General features: G+C 40.6%; 1 long non-coding RNA gene across 2 annotated transcripts in view; it reads left to right on the forward strand.

Annotated features, from left to right (window-relative positions):
- Positions 1-5328: 5328 nt before the first annotated feature.
- Positions 5329-19439, forward strand: part of LOC133636260 (uncharacterized) — a 72403-nt gene continuing 58292 nt past the window's right edge. Inside the window, exons 1-3 of one of the 2 annotated variants that reach the window (XR_009822200.1) lie at positions 5329-6178; positions 6355-6471; positions 9227-9546. This is a non-coding gene — a long non-coding RNA (uncharacterized LOC133636260). Of the gene's footprint in view, positions 6179-6354; positions 6472-9226; positions 9547-19439 lie in introns of those variants that run through there. The other variant, XR_009822201.1, reaches the window with a different exon arrangement.

Genomic DNA, 19439 nt, shown 5'->3' on the forward strand with positions numbered 1-19439 from the left:
GAATGTCCATTTCGCGTTCTCGACTCTCATTTTCAAGAGGATATAGTATCCAAGGTGGTTTAAAATACAAATCCGTGATCCACAATAGAAAAAGGAGAAAGTGTGGAATCCAATGAACCCTTGTACCTAAGTTTCGGTCAGAGCGAAAAAAGATACGTCCTGCACTGTACTCTAGACCTTCACACTCACGTTCCTCATCCACGAATCTTTCATCCTCGCTCAAATTAATGGGGTAATCGTCGCTTTCTCTGTCCGAATCGCTCTCGCTGCTGGTGTAAACAATGGGGAAATGTGAGGAGCCTTTCAACCTGTGACGTCACGCTACTTCCGGTACAGGCAAGGCTTCGTCGATGTTCTCTACTAAATCCTTTCAGCAAAAATATGGCAATATCGCGAAATGATCAAGTATGACACATAGAATGGATCTGCTATCCCCGTTTAAATAAAAAAAATTAATTTCAGTAGGCCTTTAAGTAATGGTCGTACCACTGCATGTTTAAACCCCGCTGGTACTGTACCAGAAGAGAGGCTACTATTGATAATGTTAAGGACACTTGATCCAATAGTAGCAAGTACCTCCTTTAACAGGCGAGGTGGGAGGGCATCTTTAGGAGAACCAGAGGGCTTCATATGACTAATTGTGTTCTTTAGAAAGGACACCGTCTCAAACTGATGGAAAACAGAAGAGATGTGCAGAGGAATAGAAGGGTCATAGGAAGGCTGAGATAAACTGGCTCTAGTTGACACAATTTTGTCAGTAAAAAAGGGGAGAACATTTTCACAGATTTCAGAAGAAGCATCAAAACCAACATATTTGGGAGCATCAATGACAGTGTTAATGGTTTCGAACAGAGCTCTGGGGTTGTTACAGTTAAAAGCTATCGTCTCTGATAGATATGTATTCATCTCTGCTTTTACAGTCGTCTGAAAGGACAACAGGTTCTCGTTAAAAATGGCAAAAGACCCATGCAGCCTGTCTTTTTTCCATTTTCTCTCTGCTCTCCTACATTCGCGCCTGGCAGCACGAGTGACGTCATTCAACCAGGGCTCAGGCGTGGGTTTGGCGCGGCGGCACTTCAAAGGAGCGATCGTGTCCAGTGTTGGTAAACAAATAGAGTTGAACCCAGAAACCAACCCTTCAGTATTCAGACACACAGAGGCTGCAGAGTTATCATCACAGAGTCAGAAAAATAGAGGAGAACAGAGCAGGAGACAAAGAATTAAACATGCGAGAGCTCGGTTTAACTGGACACTGAGTGGGGATATCAACGGAAGAATAAGTGATTATTACATTTTAACAGAAGTGTAGATAGAACATGTTGAAACAGAAAATAACCAGATATTAACAGTAAATTAACAAGTAATAATTCATTTTCCACCACTTGTCCTTAATAATTTTGACCATATAATAGAATGATAAGTGACACAATATGTTACTGCATACGTCAGCAGCTAAATTAAGAGCCTTTGTTTGCTTACTTACTACTAAAAGACAAATTGTCTTGTATGTTCACTATTTTATTTAAGAACAAACTTGCAATAACAAACATATGTTTAATGTACTCCAAGATTTTTTGTTAAAACAAAGCCAATAATGAAATTTTTTGTGGTCCCCTTTTATTTAGAAAAGTACCGAAAAACATTTTGGTACTGGTACCAGTACCAAAATATTGTTATCGGGACAACACTAGTATGCAGTGATAGTTGACTTTGTAGAACTTGTGTACATCGGAGAGACATGCACCATGCAGGACGTCCTGAAAACCGGCATTTCCATCGTCGAGCCGACAGAACTGGCCAATGAGCAGGCAAAGGCGAGCAAAATGTGTTTTTATCCAAACATTGTTTTATAAACGTACCCTGTAAACAACTGTTTTGCAGTCAGACTATCTTGAAGGTTATTTTTTAAAATTGGACTTGATCTCCAAAGAGCAGATGGAACACAGCGGGGACTTCACAATATTAAATAAAACAGGCAGGTGATTCATCTTTCCAGCGAGCAGAGATGTAATTCAGCCAAATTAATGTGTGGAACAAAACATGGCGATCCAGATGTTTACCGGGGGGGTTCCTTCAAGGCTTCGAGAGAGACAGCCTCCTGTGCCAACCTTGTTCTAATTGCAACTGTAAGATCAAGCTGATCATTGTGCTCTAAAAACACTGTTCATTATGAAGCACATGATTCACTTATGGGGCATTACAAGCCAATTAAGTTATAGCCAAGACCACCCTAGCAGGACGCATGAAAAAGTTATATAGCGCCAGCTGACAAGGGGGAAGATGCACATTGCTCTAACTAGAAATCTTAGAAGAGCTACACAGCCACAAGGCCTGACAAGATACTGAACCAACTGTAAACATTATAATAATAATATAGAACTAGAAAATTCCTGCAGAATTTTTGAAGGGCCTGCTATCTGTGCCCTGGACCTTTTGGCCGGAGGTCGTCGGAAGCCGCCATACTTCTAAGATGGTGCCGAGTGTCTGAATCTGTGAGTTTTAGGTGTAACTGTACAAAATGAGCTATAGAGCTAGCCTAAAACATTAGCATTCGCTTGTGCACTTAAGTGTCAATGTAGGCGTAGGCGCCGATCTACATTTCTGCCAGTGGGTGCTCGGTGTGTGTGTATTAGTGTTGTCCCGATACCAATATTTAGGTACCGGTACCAAAAGTATTTCGGTACTTTTCTAAATAAAGGGGACCACAAAAAATGCATTATTGGCTTTATTTAAACAACAAATTTTAAACATATGTTTCTTATTGTAAGTTTGTCCTTAAATAAAATAGTGAACATACAATACAACTTGTCTTTTAGTAGTAAGTAAGCAAACAAAGGCTCCTAATTTAGCTGCTGACATATGCAGTAACATATTGTGTCATTTATCATTCTATTATTTTGTCAACATTATTAAGGACAAGTGGTAGAAAATGAATTATTAATCTACTTGTTTATTTACTGTTGATATCTGCTTACTTTCTCTTTTAACATGTTCTGTCTACACTTCTGTTAAAATGTAATAATCACTTATTCTTCTGTTGTTTGATACTTTACATTAGTTTTGGATGATACCACAAATTTGGGTATCAATCCGATACCATGTAGTTACAGGATCATACATTGGTCATATTCAAAGTCCTTGTGTGTCCAGGGACATATTTTATAAACATAATATAAAAAAAACAAAAAACGAAAGAACATTTTGTGATGTTAAAAAATATCGATGTAATCATAGTACTATCGACTAGATACGCTATTGCACGTGGTATCATTACAGTGGATATTAGGTGTGGATCCACCAATGCCGTTTGTTTATATTGTAGCGTCCCGGAAGTATTGGTGCTGCAGGGAATTCTGGGAATTTGTTCTGTAGTGTTCGTTGTGTTGCAGTGCAAATATTCTTCCAAAATGTGTTTGTCGTTGTTGTTTATTGTGATTTTCACTATATGGGACATGTTTATGACAGTGTTGGCATTGTTCATACTGCCACCCTTAGTGTGACATGTATGGCTGTTGAATAAGTATGCCCTTCATTTGCTCGTGTGTGGTGTGTTCATTGTCTAAATGATAATGTTATTGGTTCATTGTCGGGCACGATTAAATCTTGGTTAGGATTTGTAAATAATAGGCTGTATGATTTGTGACTTTTTAATTATGTGAAACGGACCAAACTCGCCACAAAATTAACAACAACAAGACTGAATTTTCTAAAATGATTCTAAAGGTTGAAAGTTGCCATCAATCCCACGTGGGTGCTTCGGGATCGGCGCCTATGAATGTAGGTATGCATTTGAAGGCTAGGTAATGATTCCTTCAATGCGATCTGGTCTCGTTGTACCGCATACAAGCCAGTAGGTCTGCTTGGAATGAATTGTGTTCAGGATATTGAGGGAATGTGTAGTGATCTGCTGGCTTCATGCATGCAGGGCAGTAAAATGGAAAACAATCCAATACCCAACCTAAAATTGCATAGACATAATATAACATTCATGTAAACATTAACACTACAGTAATTGAAATAATCTCCGTCTGTGCCATTTGTAGCTTTAAGAGTTCGACTTTGTTGACCTTTTGGCACAGTCATTCTTGTAGTGTTTCAACACACTGCTAGCCAGAAAAAGTAAATGATGAGCTCAGAAAATCAAGTGATGTTAAAATAATGTGACACAACTTTATGGACATCAACCAACTGATTAATTAACTCGCTAGATCTGAGAGCCAACACACAAATAAATTGTCAGGTTTAAACCTTTAACCTCCAAAACTATTGCATCATTGTCAGGCCGCCATACATTTAATTTCCCAGGAGCCTGTGAAAAGTGATTGATTCACACTTACTCATGTCATAAAGAAACCAATAAAAGAGCTAAATAGGAATGCTGTTATCGTCATGGAATATTTTCTTGAATACAATTAGAAAATTTAATAAGTAAAACAAGTCTTTAGAATCCGAATCAAAATCCTTTTATTGCCACAAACTAGGATATTTTTCCCCCGGCGCCATGGTGCTACATGAAACATTAACTAGCAAAACTAATTTAACCAAAATAAAACTAGAACTAAGAAAAAAATTCATACAATAAGATTAAGTATCTTATTTCTGTGTATACATTTATACCGTATTTTTTGGAGTATAAGGTGCACCTAAAATTCTTTCATTTTCTCAAAAATCGACAGTGCGCCTTATAACCCGTTTTTTCAGGTGGAATTCTTTCCCATTCTTGCTTGATGTACAGCTTAAGTTGTTCAACAGTCCGGGGGTCTCCGTTGTGGTATTTTAGGCTTCATAATGCGCCACACATTTTCAATGGGAGACAGGTCTGGACTACAGGCAGGCCAGTCTAGTACCCGCACTCTTTTACTATGAAGCCACGCTGTTGTAGCATGTGTAGAATGTGGCTTGGCATTGTCTTGCTGAAATAAGCAGGGGCGTCCATGATAACGTTGCTTGGATGGCAACATATGTTGCTCCAAAACCTGTATGTACCTTTCAGCATTAATGGCGCCTTCACAGATGTGTAAGTTACCCATGTCTTGGGCACCAATACACCCCCATACCATCACAGATGCTGGCTTTTGAACTTTGCGCCTAGTACAATCCGGATGGTTTTCTTCCTTTTTGTTCCGGAGGACACAATGTCCACAGTTTCCAAAAACAATTTGAAATGTGGACTCGTCAGACCACAGAACACTTTTACACTTTGCATCAGTCCATCTTAGATGAGCTCGGGCCCAGTGAAGCCAGCGGCGTTTCTGGGTGTTGTTGATAAATGGCTTTCGCTTTGCATAGTAGAGTTTTAACTTGCACTTACAGATGTAGCGACAAATAGTAGTTACGGATAGTGGTTTACTGAAGTGTTCCTGAGCCCGTGTGGTGATATCCATTGATGTCGGTTTTTGATGCAGTACCGCCTGAGGGATCCAAGGTCACGGGCATTCAATGTTACCTGCAGTGATTTCTCCAGATTCTCTGAACCTTTTGATGATATTACAGACCTTAGATGGCGAAATCCTTAAATTCCTCGCAAAATCTCGTTGACAAATGTTGTTCTTAAACTGTTCGACAATTTGCTCACGCATTTGTTCACAAAGTGGTGACCCTCGCCCCATCCTTGTTTGTGAATGACTGAGCATTTCATGGAAGCTGCTTTTATACCCAACCACGGCACCCACCTGTTCCCAGTTAGCCTTTTCACCTGTGGGATGTTCCAAATAAGTGTTCCTCAACTTTCTCTGTCTTTTTTTGCCACTTGTGTCAGCTTTTTTGAAACATGTTGCAGACATCAAATTCCAAATGAGCTAATATTTGCAAAAAATAACAAAAGTTTTCCAGTTCGACTGTCTTTGCAGTCTATTCAATTGAATATAGGTTGAAAAGGATTAGCAAGTTGTATTGTATTCTGTTTTTATTTACCATTTACACAACGTGCCAACTTCACCGGTTTTGGGGTTTGTACATAAGGCGCTTTGAGTTACTATTGACACAGCCCGGGCGCATGTCAGTGCACATTCATGTGTGCGCTGCGCTGAGCGCACCTCCGGGAGCGCTGCCAGGCTGCAGCAAGCAGCTGCAATCAATCCCCGGCAATCAACACACCTGAAGCTGATGATGAGACCTGCCTTCATAAGCCAGCACAACCTGCTATCCGGGCCAGAACGTAGTCATCTGTTTCTGTACAGTAAGCGAATATCTAGCTCTATGCACTCTTGCTCTCTCTTCGTTTTCTCCCCCGTCGTGTTGAATTGTCTCGTGTCCTCCTTGTCCCCCCCCCCCCAAAGCCTGCCTTCGTTCCCACGTTACGAGCTGTGTGTCTCGTCTTCTCATATTCCCTCTGCTTCCTTGGCTGCCTCTTAGATCTCGACCTCCCGCCTGGACACGTACCTCTCTCCTCCCCTCGACCTCACGTCAGCTCACGGACCTCCGAGCCAGCCTAGACCCACTTGGACTTCCGCCTCTCGCTCAACACTCCAGGTAAACACTCAGCAGTTAATTCCCACACATAGTCACACACATTTTGGATTTATTACACACTTCATTTTATTATTCATATATATTGTGCATACATAAAAATAAACAGAGCTAAACAACATCCGTCCTGTCGGTGCCGTCTCCTTCCTCCTGTACACACATAACAACTATATAAATATAATTCACTTCAATGTTGATTGTGAGCATGTTGTTTAATCTTCCCTGGTGCCATGCCAGTGCTGTTTACTTCATAACACGTGCATAACCTGCATATACAGTATACTACAAAGCTGACAATCTGTTCCACTGCACTGCCAAAGGCTAGAGAGGAAGTACGGTGCAACACACAATGCTTCAGCATTGCACCCACTCATGACTCTAAAAGACATGCAATAATTCAACTGAATTATCCAGTTGAGGATTAGAATATATAATAGTCATAAAAGACAACTGTTTATTATGCAGAATGTGCTCCATTAAGGATTTGGATAACGCTGAAAGATTTTATAAAAGGGACTGAAACACATGAACTAATATTGTTCTCAACCTACTGTGTTAGTTCCAAATGTGGCGTCACCCACTGAGCAGGCAGGTGCAGACTTGTATTTGATGGCCAACAACAAAACAAGCGGCGTATGTTAGCAGGCTGGGGAACCGACCTAAATGGAGATGGAAACCCATCTGAGCTCCCTGAATGTTTGCAGACATCAAGCACTGATCTACTCATCAACTTCAGGCAAACATTTGCATTGGCAGAAGCTCGTTTTGGGTTACACCTAGCTGTGGGAGACAGGGAGCTGGCAAAAATTAGCATATTTCAGTATTTCAAAGACCTAAAAATGCTATAAAGGTAGTCACCGTGCTTAATCCCAGTGGATTGAGGGTACATTTTTAGAAAATTCTACAATTGATGACATAAAAGTTCAACAGAAATGAAACACAGTCGGCCGGATGTCAGAAGGAGACTTTTTTTGAATTGCAAACCGTTGATCCAACATTAAAACTTGTCATGACACTTTCTCAAACCAAATGCACACTTCAAAATAGAAGCGCTAGGCTTTACATCTAGTTAAAGGCCTACTGAAATGAATTTTTTTTAATTTAAACGGGGATAGCAGATCCATTCTATGTGTCATCCTTGATCATTTCGCGATATTGCCATATTTTTGCTGAAAGGATTTAGTAGAGAACATTGACGATAAAGTTCGCAACTTTTGGTCGCTGATAAAAAAAGCCTTGCCTGTACCGGAAGTAGCGTGACGTCAACAGTTGAAAGGCTCCTCACATTTCCCCATTGTTTTCAATGCAGCTAGAGCGATTCGGACCGAGAATGCGACGATTACCCCATTAATTTGAGCGAGGATGAAAGATTCGTGGATGAGGAACGTTAGAGTGAAGGACTAGAATGCAGTGCAAGACATATCTTTTTTCGCTCTGACCGTAACTTAGGTACAAGCTGGCTCATTTAATTCCACACTCTCTCCTTTTTCTATCGTGGATCATGGATTTGTATTTTAAACCACCTCGGATACTATATCCTCTTGAAAATGAGAGTCGAGAACGCAAAATGGACATTCACAGTGACTTTTATCTCCACGACAATACATCGACGAAACACTTTAGCTACTAAGCTAACGTGATAGCATCGTGCTTAACTGCATATAAAAATAAAAGAAATAAACCCCTGACTGGAAGGATAGACAGAAAATCAACAATACTATTAAACCATGGACATGTAACTACACGGTTAATGCTTTCCAGCCTGGCGAAGCTTAACAATGCTGTTGCTAACGACGCCATTGAAGCTAACTTAGCAACCGGACCTCACAGAGCTACGCTAAAAACATTTGCTATCCACCTACGCCAGCCAGCCCTCATCTGCTCATCAACACCCGTGCTCACCTGCGTTCCAGTGATCGACGGTGCGACGAAGGACTTCACCCGATCACAGATGCGGTCGGCGAGACGGAGGAAGTTAAGGTGAGTTCGGCGGCTAGCGCGTCTGCTATCCATCTCTGTCCTCCTGGTTGTGTTGCTGTAGTCCGCCGCTAATACACCGATCCCACCTACAACTTTCTTCTTTGCAGTCTCCATTGTTCATTAAACAAATTGCAAAATATTCACCAAAACAGATGTCAGAATACTGTGGAATTTTGAGATGAAAACAGAGTTTTTTGTATAGGATTCAATGTGTCCGCATACTTCCGTTTCAACGATTGACGTCACGCGCATACGTCATCATATATAGACATTTTCAACCGGAAGTTTAGCGGGAAATTTAAAATGGCACTTTATAAGTTAACCCGGCCGTATTGGCATGTGTTGCAATGTTAAGATTTCATCATTGATATATAAACTATCAGACTGCGTGGTCGGTAGTAGTGGGTTTCAGTAGGCCTTTAAACTACATTGAAGGTTTCCCCTTAATGTATGGCTTCCTGTTAGCCACCAATCCAAACAAAATAAAGTAATATAATGTATTGTAGCGTTCTGGCTGGCTGAAATAATCTATAAATTATTTTATAAGATGTTCTGGTCGAGTTGTCAATTTCAGAATGATTAGCAGGCTCAATATTACATTTTATTATTTAAGAGAGAAGGTTAAAACATTGTCACGAATGAAGCCACCCCCTGTGAAAATGATCTGTCTTAGGTATTGTCACACCTGGGTGAAGTCTTGTCTGGGTTTCGTCTGGTGTCATGTTGTCTTGTCATTTCCTGTTTTATTTTGAAAGGTTAACTCTCCCTCTCGTTTCAGGTCACTTGCCCTTCCTCCTGTTTCACTGGTCTGATGTCTCTCCTGATTGCCTGATTGTGCCCACCTGTGTCACACTCCCTCATGTGTATAAATGTCTCGTCCTCCTTTTGTCTTGTGCCGGAGTGTCTCGTTACTTCGTGTGCGTACCGCCAGCGTTCCCTTGCCATAGCATTGTCCACAGCCACGTTTCTTGTACCTTTTTTGGATCCACGGGAGTATTTTGATTTGTACGTTTTCTCAGGTAAGAATAGCTTCCTAGCATCACCTCCGTTGGAGCGACTTTTGTTATACTTAGTAGTTTTTTGTTCATAGCCCCTTTTTCCCTCCGTAGATGTAGCGTTTTTGAGTTATTGATATTTTTGTTAGTTTAGAGCTCAGGTCAGTTGTGTTTTTTATAGCCTGTTTGTTTCTCCTGTTTTGGACCCCTTCCCTTGTCCAAATAAATATATTGTCTTAAAATCCTGCATCTGTGTTCAGAGTCCTGTTCTGGTCGTGACAGGTACACTTATTAATGATGAAAAATTATACCTATCTGCGATTCACTTTGAGTTAACTGATCGCGGAAAACTATTTTAATCGTTTGACAGCGCTAAAATATATATATATATATATATATATATATATATATATATATATATATATATATAACCTCTATCGTAGTTCATTAAGCAAAGAGTCCCTGATTAGCTTTCTATACAAGCCGGATACAAGATTTCACAAGACCCAGGATAGCACAGTGGGTAAGACTGTTGATTTGGAATGAAGGGTGTTGCGTTCAATCCCAGGTAGGTTGGTAGCATTTTGTTCCACCTCAAGTTTCTGATTAGCTTTTTATGAGCCGGAAATAATGATTTACCAGTGCCAGGATGGCCCAGTTGTTAAGACTCTTGATTAAGATTAAACAGTCCTAGTTTCAATACCAGTCGGTTTGACAGTATTTTATTCCACTGGTTTATAGTGTAGTTTACCCAGCAACAAGTCCCTGATTACCTTTTTATATGAGCCAGAAAAAGATCTTCACAAGACCCAGGATGGCCCAGTGGTTAAGAATCTAGACATGCAAAAAACAGTCCTGAGTTCAATACCAGTCGGGTTGGCGGTGTTTTGGTCCACCTTTTGTGTATTTTACCCAGCAAAGAGTCCCTTATTAACTTTCTATACAAGCCGGATATTAGCTTTTGGAAGTCCCAGGATAACATAGTGGGTAAGACTGTTGACTTGGAATGAAGGGTGCTGGGTTCAATCCCAGGTAGGTTGGTAGCATTTTGTTCCAACTTAAAGGCCTACTGAAACCCACTACTACCGACCACGCAGTCTGATTAGTTTATATATCAATGATGAAATCTTAACATTGCAACACATGCCAATACGGCCGGGTTAACTTATAAAGTGACATTTAAAACTTCCCGGGAAATATCCGGCTGAAACGTCGCGGTATGATGACGTATGCGCGTGACGAAGTCAGAGTAACGGAAGTTATGGTACCCGTAGAATCCTATACAAAAAGCTTTTTCATTTCATAATTCCACAGTATTCTGGAGATCTTTTGCAATTTTTTTAATGAACAATGAAGGCTGCAAAGAAGACAGTTGTAGGTGGGATCAGTGTATTAGCAGCGGACTACAGCAACACAACCAGGAGGACTTTGTTGGAGCGCTAGCCGCGCTAGCCGCGCTAGCCGCCGACCTCACCTTGACTTCCTACGTCTCCGGGCCGCCAAACGCATCGGGTGAAGTCCTTCGTCCTTCTGCCGATCGCTGGAACGCAGGTGAGCACGGGTGTTGATGAGTAGATGAGGGCTGGCTGGCGTAGGTGGAGAGCTAATGTTTTTAGCATAGCTCTGTGAGGTCCCGTTGCTAAGTTGCTAAGTTAGCTTCAATGGCGTTGTTAGCACAGTATTGTTAACCTTCGCCAGCCTGGAAAGCATTAACCGTGTAGTTACATGTCCACGGTTTAATAGTATTGTTGATTTTCTATCTATCCTTCCAGTCAGGGGTTTATTTTTTTGTTTCTATATGCAGTTAAAGCACGATGCTATCACGTTAGCTCGTAGCTAAAGCATTTCGCCGATGTATTGTCGTGGAGATAAAAGGCACTGAATGTCCATTTTGCGTTCTCGACTCTCATTTTCAAGTGGATATAGTATCCGAGGTGGTTTAAAATACAAATCTGTGATCCACAATAAAAAAAGGAGAGTGTGGAATCCAATGAGCCAGCTTGTACCTAAGTTACGGTCAGAGCGAAAAAAGATACGTCCATCACTGCCTCTCAAGTCGTTCACTGTAACGTTCCTCATCTACGAATCTTTCATCCTCGCTCAAATTAATGGGGTAATCATCAGTTTCTCGGTCCGAATCTCTCTCGCTCCATTGTAAACAATGGGGAATTGTGAGGAATACTAGCTCCTGTGACGTCACGCTACTTCCGGTACAGGCAAGGCTTTTTTTTTATCAGCGGGCAAAAGATGCGAACTTTATCGTCGATTTTCTCTACTAAATCCTTTCAGCAAAAATATGGCAATATCGCGAAATGATCAAGTATGACACATAGAATGGATCTGCTATTCCCGTTTAAATAAAAAAAAATCATTTCAGTAGGCCTTTAAGTCTCTGATTTGATTTTTATATGAGCCAGAAAGAAGGAATTACCAGTGCCAGGATGGTCCACTGGTTAAGACTCTTGATTAGGATTAAACAGTCCTGCGTTCAATACCAGTTGGGTTGACAGTGTTTTATTCCACTGGTTTATAGTATAGTTTACCCAGCAACAAGTCTCTGATTAGCTTTCTATACAAGCCGGATACAAGGTTTCTCAAGACCTGGAATAGCACAGTGGGTAAGACTGTTGACTTGGTATGAAGGGTGCTGTGTTCAAGCCCAGGTAGGTTGGTAGCATTTTGTTCCACCTTAAGTCTCTGATGTGATATTTATATGAGCCGGAAATAAGTAATTACCAGTGCCAGGATGGCCCAGTGGTTAAGACTCTTGATTAGGATTAAACAGTCCTGCGTTCAATACCAGTCGGGTTGACAGTATTTTATTCCACTGGTTTATAGTGTAGTTTACCCAGCAACAAGTCTCTGATTAGCTTTCTATACAAGCCGGATACAAGTGCCTCAAGACCCGGGGTAGCACAGTGGGTAAGACTGTTGACTTGGAATGAATGGTGCTGAGTTCAAATCCAGTAAGTTGACTTGCAATTTATGAAGCTTTGATTGGAGGTGTCAGATGATATATTTCACCTCAACATGCAATGAAAACAATAAAAATTAACGTATTTAATTAATTTTTTTAACTGTTCGAATTAACCTTTTTTAAAAAAAAATCGGACCCAGGAGAGCTCATTGGTCAACGCTCTCTATTATTAAGTTTTACTCCTATTCCCCCCACCTCAGGAATTACACTCACATGCTCACTCGCACACACTCATACACACACACACACACACTCTCTCACACACAGGTAACCCCTGAGGTGTATTCATTGACTATTTGACAATTATTATTATTATTATTATTTTTAGCATTGACTTAATTTTTAACTCTATGTTATTCAAGCAATGAGCACATAACATTACTCGATTTATGTCGTTTTGACAACATTCAGCCAAATTAATGATTACTTGTCTGGGGTTTGAACCAAGTACCCCTGTATTGGGAGCCCACAGTGTTGACCATTGAGCTATCCTGGCATGCATCATACACTGATTTTCGCTCATATAAAAATGCAATCAGTGGACTATGATAGAGGTGAAAACAAAATGCTACAGTTTCCTAGTCATGGATTTGAACCCCATATTACTGACTGAGAGGTAGCAGTCTTAACCACCATGCTATCCAGGATCTTGTTATGACTTCATTTTTGTTCATATACAAATGCAATCAGTGAACTATTCTAGAAGTCAAAGAAAACTAAACTTTCAAAGTCAGAGATTTGAACCCACCACTACTGACTGAGATGCAGCAGTCTTAACCACTATGCTTTCATGAGTCTTGCTGAGCTGGGATTCTGGGGAGCCCACAGTGTTGACTATTAAACTATCCAGAATCTTGTTGATTCATGATTTTTGTTTATTTACAAATGCAATCAGTGATATATAAGAGGTAAAACTAATTCCTCAACTTTAAAAGTCAAGGATTTGAACTCAGTACTACAGACTCAGAGGCAGCAGTCTTAAAGGCCTACTGAAATGAATTTTTTTTTATTTAAACGGGGATAGCAGATCCATTCTATGTGTCATACTTGATCATTTTACGATATTGCCATATTTTTGCTGAAAGGATTTAGTATAGAAAAACGTCGATAAAGTTCGCAACTTTTGGTCTCTGATAAAAAAAAAACCTTGCCCCTACCGGAAGTAGCGTGACGTTGTCAGTTGTTCACTCCCTCATATTTTCCCATTGTTTTCAACGCAGCTAGAGCTATTCGGGACGTGAAAGTGACGATTACCCCATTAATTTGAGCGAGGATGAAAGATTCGTGGACGAGGAACGTTAGAGTGACGGACTAGAATGCAGTGAAATACATATTTTTTTTCGCTCTGACCGTAACATAGGTACAAGCTGGCTCATTGGATTCCACACTCTCTCCTTTTTCTATTGTGGATCACAGATTTGTATTTTAAACCACCTCGGATACTATATCCTCTTGAAAATGAGAGTCGAGAACGCGAAATGGACATTACAGTGCCTTTTATCTCCACGACAATACATCGACGAGGCTCTTTAGCATGAGCTAACGTGATAGCATCTGTCTCAAATGCAGATAGAAACAAAATAAATAAATCCCTGACTGGAAGGATAGACAGAAGATCGACAATACTATTAAACCATGTACATGTAACTACACGGTTAATAGAGCTCAGCCTGGCAAAGCTTAACAATGCTGTTGCTAACGACACTAAGGCTAACTTAGCAACCGGAGCTCACAGAGCTATGATAAAAACATTAGCGCTCCACCTACGCCAGCCAGCCCTCATCTGCTTTGCTCAGCAACACCCGTGCTCACCTGCGTTCCAGCGATTGACGGCGCGACGAAGGACTTCACCAGATCATCCGTGCGGTGGGTCTGCTAGCATCGGCTAGGCGTCTGCTAGCATCGGCTAGGCGTCTGCTAGCTCGGCTAGGCGTCTGCTATCCGAGTAAGTGGTCCTTGTGTTGCTACAGCCACCTACAACGTTCTTCTTTGCAGCCTCCATTGTTCATTAAACAAATTGCAAAAGATTCACCAACACAGATGTCCAGAATACTGTGGAATTATGAAATGAAAACAGAGCTTTTTTGTATTGTATTCAATGGAGAAGGCATACCTCTGTTCCTCGGGCTACGTCACGCGCATACGTCATCCTTCGAAGGCTTTTTCAACCGGAAGTGTGGCGGGAAATTTAAAATTGCACTTTATAAGTTAACCCGGCCGTATTGGCATGTGTTGCAATGTTAAGATTTCATCATTGATATATAAACTATCAGACTGCGTGGTCGTAGTAGTGGGTTTCAGTAGGCCTTTAACCACTGTTCTATCCTGGATTTTCTTCACTGATGTAATGGTGAACTAGTAAACTAGTAACCTATGATTGAGGTGAAACAGATACATAGAACCAACTATTTTTCGCCGTGAGAAGAGGTGACATCCCTGCAGCAAACACCTGCTGAGCGCGTCATTCTCGATGTGGGTGGTGCTTCACTTCAGTGTTCAGGTTTGCAGTTAAGTTGCAGTGATAACATAACATTTATAGTAGATTGTTACTGTGACTGATTTAGTAGGTAAGATGACATAAAAGTTCAACAGAAATGAAAGACAGTCGGCAGGATGTCAGAAGGAGAATTTTTTTTAAAATTGCAAACCATTGATCCAACATTAAAACTTGTCATGACACTTTCTCAAACCAATCGCACACTTCAAAATAGAAGCGCTAGGCTTTACATCTGGTTAAACTACATTTAGGGTTTCCCCTTAATGTACGGCTTCCTGTTAGCCACCAAACCTAACTAAATAAAGTAATATAATGTATTGTAGCGTTCCGGCTGGCTGAAATAATCTGTAAATTCTTTTATAAGATGTTCTGGTCGAGTTGTGAATTTCAGAATGATTAGCAGGCTTAATAATACATTTTATTATTTAATAGGGAAGGTTAAAACATTGTCACGCAGCGATATGAAGCCACCCCCCGTGAAAATGATTTGTCTTGGGTACACATATTAATGATGAAAAATGATACCTATCTGCGATTCATTTTGAGTTCACTCCATCCATCCATCCATCTTCTTCCGCTTATCCGAGGTCGGGTCGCGGGTGCAGCAGCTTAAGCAGGGAAGCCCAGACTTCCCTCTCCCCAGCCACTTCGTCCAGCTCCTCCCGGGGGATCCCGAGGCGTTCCCAGGCCAGCCGGGAGACATAGTCTTCCCAACGTGTCCTGGGTCTTCCCCGTGGCCTCCTACCGGTCGGACGTGCCCTAAACACCTCCCTAGGGAGGCGTTCGGGTGGCATCCTGACCAGATGCCCGAACCACCTCATCTGGCTCCTCTCGATGTGGAGGAGCAGCGGCTTTACTTTGAGCTCCCCCCGGATGGCAGAGCTTCTCACCCTATCTCTAAGGGAGCGCCCCGCCACCCGGCGGAGGAAACTCATTTCGGCCGCTTGTACCCGTGATCTTGTCCTTTCGGTCATAACCCAAAGCTCATGACCATAGGTGAGGATGGGAACGTAGATCGACCGGTAAATTGAGAGCTTTGCCTTCCGGCTCAGCTCCTTCTTCACCACAACGGATCATTTGAATTGTTTGACAGCCCTAGTATATGAATATATATATATATATATATATATATATATATATATATATATATATATATATATATATATATATATATATATATATATATATATATATATATATATATATATATATATATATATATATATATATATATATGTATATATAAATATATATATATATATATATATATATATATATATATATATATATATATATATATATATATATATGTATATATAAATATAAACATATATATGTATATATATATATAAATATGTATATATTTATATATACGACCTCTATTGTAAATCATTAAGCAAAGAGTCCCTGATTAGCTTTCTATACAAGCCGGATACACGATTTAGCAAGACCCAGGATAGCACAGTGAGTAAGACTGTTGACTTCGAATGAAGGGTGCTAGGTTCAATCCCAGGTAGGTTGGATGCATTTTGTTCCACCTTAAGTTTCTAATTAGCTTTTTATAAGAGCCGGAAAGAATGCTTTACCAGTTCCAGGATGGCCCAGTTGTTAAGACCCTTGATTAGGATTAAACAGTTTTAGGTTCAATACCAGTCGGTTTGACAGTATTTTATTCCACTGGTTTATAGTGTAGTTTACCCAGCAACAAGTCCCTGATTACCTTTCTATATGAGCCAGAAAAATATCTTCACGTTACCCAGGATGGCACAGTGGTTAGAATCTAGACATGCAATAAACAGACCTGATTTCAATACCAGTCGGGTTGACAGTATTTTGGTCCACCTCTTGTGTATTTTACCCAGCAAAGAGTCCCAGATTAACTTTCTATACAAGCCGGATATAAGTTTTTTGGAAGTCCCAGGATAGCATAGTGGGTAAGACTGTTGACTTCGAATGAAAGGTCCTGGGTTCAATCCCAGGCATGTTGGTAGCATTTTGTTACAATTTAAGTTTCTAATTAGCTTTTTATAAGAGCCGGAAAGAATGCTTTACCAGTTCCAGGATGGCCCAGTTGTTAAGACTCTTGATTAGGATTAAACAGTTTTAGGTTAAATACCAGTCGGTTTGACAGTATTTTATTCCACTGGTTTATAGTGTAGTTTACCCAGCAACAAGTCCCTGATTACCTTTCTATATGAGCCAGAAAAAAATCTTCACCTTACCCAGGATGGCACAGTGGTTAGAATCAAGACATGCAATAAACAGACCTGATTTCAATACCAGTCGGGTTGACAGTATTTTGGTCCACCTCTTACCCAGCAAAGAGTCCCAGATTAACTTTCTATACAAGCCGGATATACGTTTTTTGGAAGTCCCAGGATAGCATAGTGGCTAAGACTGTTGACTTCGAATGAAAGGTCCTGGGTTCAATCCCAGGTATGTTGGTAGCATTTTGTTACAATTTAAGTCTCTGATTAGCTTTTTATGTAAACCGGAAAGAAAGATTTACCAGTGCCAGGATGGCTCAGTGGTTAAGACTCTTGATTAGGACTAAACAGTCCTGGGTTCAATATCAGTCGGGTTTACAGTATTTTATTCTACTGGTTTATAGTGTAGTTTACCCAGCAACAAGTTTCTGATTAGCTTTCTATACAAGCCGGATACAGGATTTTACAAGACCTGCAATAGCACAGTGGGTAAGACTGTTGACTTGGAATGAATGGTGCTGGGTTCAATCCCAGGTATGTTGGTAGCATTTTGTTCCACCTTAAGTCTCTGATTTTATTTTTATATGAGCCGGAAAGAAGGAATTACCAGTACCAGGATTGCCCAGTGGTTAAGACTCTTAATTAGGATCAAACAGTCCTGGGTTCAATACCAGTTGGGTTGACAGTATTTTATTCCACAGGTTTATAGTGTAGTTTACCCAGCAACAAGTCTCTGATTAGCTTTCTATACAAGCCGGATACAAGACTTCTCAAGACCCGGTATAGCACAGTGGGTAAGACTGTTGACTTGGAATGAATGGTGCTGCGTTCAATCCAGGTATGTTGGTAGCATTTTGTTCCACCTTAAGTCTCTGATTTAATTTTTATATGAGCCGGAAAGAAGGAATTACCAGTGCCAGGATGGCCCGGTGGTTAAGACTCTTGATTAGGATTAAACAGTCCTGGGTTCAATACCAGTCGGGTTGACAGTATTTTATTCCACTGGTTTATAGTGTAGCTTACCCAGCAACAAGTCTCTGATTAGCTTTCTATACAAGTCGGATACAAGTTTCTCAAGACCCGGGGTAGCACAGTGGGTAAGACTGTTGACTTGGAAAGAAGGGTGCTGGGTTCAATCCCGGGTAGGTCGGTAGCATTTTGTTCCACCTTAAGTTTCTGATTAGCTTTTTATATGAGATGGAAAGAATGACTTACCAGTGCCAGGATGGCCCAGTGGTTAAGACTCTTGATTAGGATTAAACAGTCCTGGGTTCAATACCAGTCAGGTTGGCAGTATTTTATTCCACTGGTTTATAGTGTAGTTTACCCAGCAACAAGTCTCTGATTAGCTTTCTATACAAGCCGGATACAAGTTTCTCAAGACCCGGGGTAGCACAGTGGGTAAGACTGTTGACTTGGAATGAATGGTGCTGGGTTCAAATCCAGTAAGTTGACTTGCAACTTATGAAGCTTTGATTGGAGGTGTCAGATGATATATTTCACCTCAACATGCAATGAAAACAATACAAATTAACTTATTTTATTATATTTACTTTTTTTTCAAAATCGTACCCAGGACAGCTCATTGGTCAACGCTCTCTATTATTATGTTTTACTCCTATTCCCCCCACCTCAGGAATTACACTCACACTCACACGCACACACTCATACACACACACACACACACACACACACTCACACACACACACACACACAGGTAACCCCTGAGGTGTATTCATTGACTATTTGACAATTATTATTATCTTTAGCATTGACTTAATTTTTTAACTCTATGTTATTCAAGCAATGAGCACATAACATTACTCGATTTATGTCGTTTTGACGACATTCAGCCAAATTAATGATTACTTGTCTGGGGTTTGAACCAAGTACCCCTGTATTGGGAGCCCACAGTGTTGACCATTGAGCTATCCTGGGTCCCATCATACACTGATTTTCGCTCATATACAAATGCAATCAGTGGACTATGATAGAGGTTAAAACAAAAACCTACAATTTCCTAATCATGGATTTGAAGCCCATATTACTGACTGAGAGGTAGCAGTCTTAACCACCATGCTATCCAGGATCTTGTTCTGACTTCATTTTTGTTCATATACAAATGCAATCAGTGAACTATTCTAGAAGTCAAAGAAAACTAAACTTTCACAGTAAGAGATTTGAACCCACCACTACTGACTGAGATGCAGCAGTCTTAACCACTATGGTATCATGAGTCTTGCTGAGTTGGGATTCTGGGGAGCCCACAGTGTTGACTATTAAACTATCCAGAATCTTGTTGATTCATGATTTTT

Source organism: Entelurus aequoreus, linkage group LG20 (assembly GCF_033978785.1).
Source record: "Entelurus aequoreus isolate RoL-2023_Sb linkage group LG20, RoL_Eaeq_v1.1, whole genome shotgun sequence".
NCBI lineage: Eukaryota > Metazoa > Chordata > Actinopteri > Syngnathiformes > Syngnathidae > Entelurus > Entelurus aequoreus.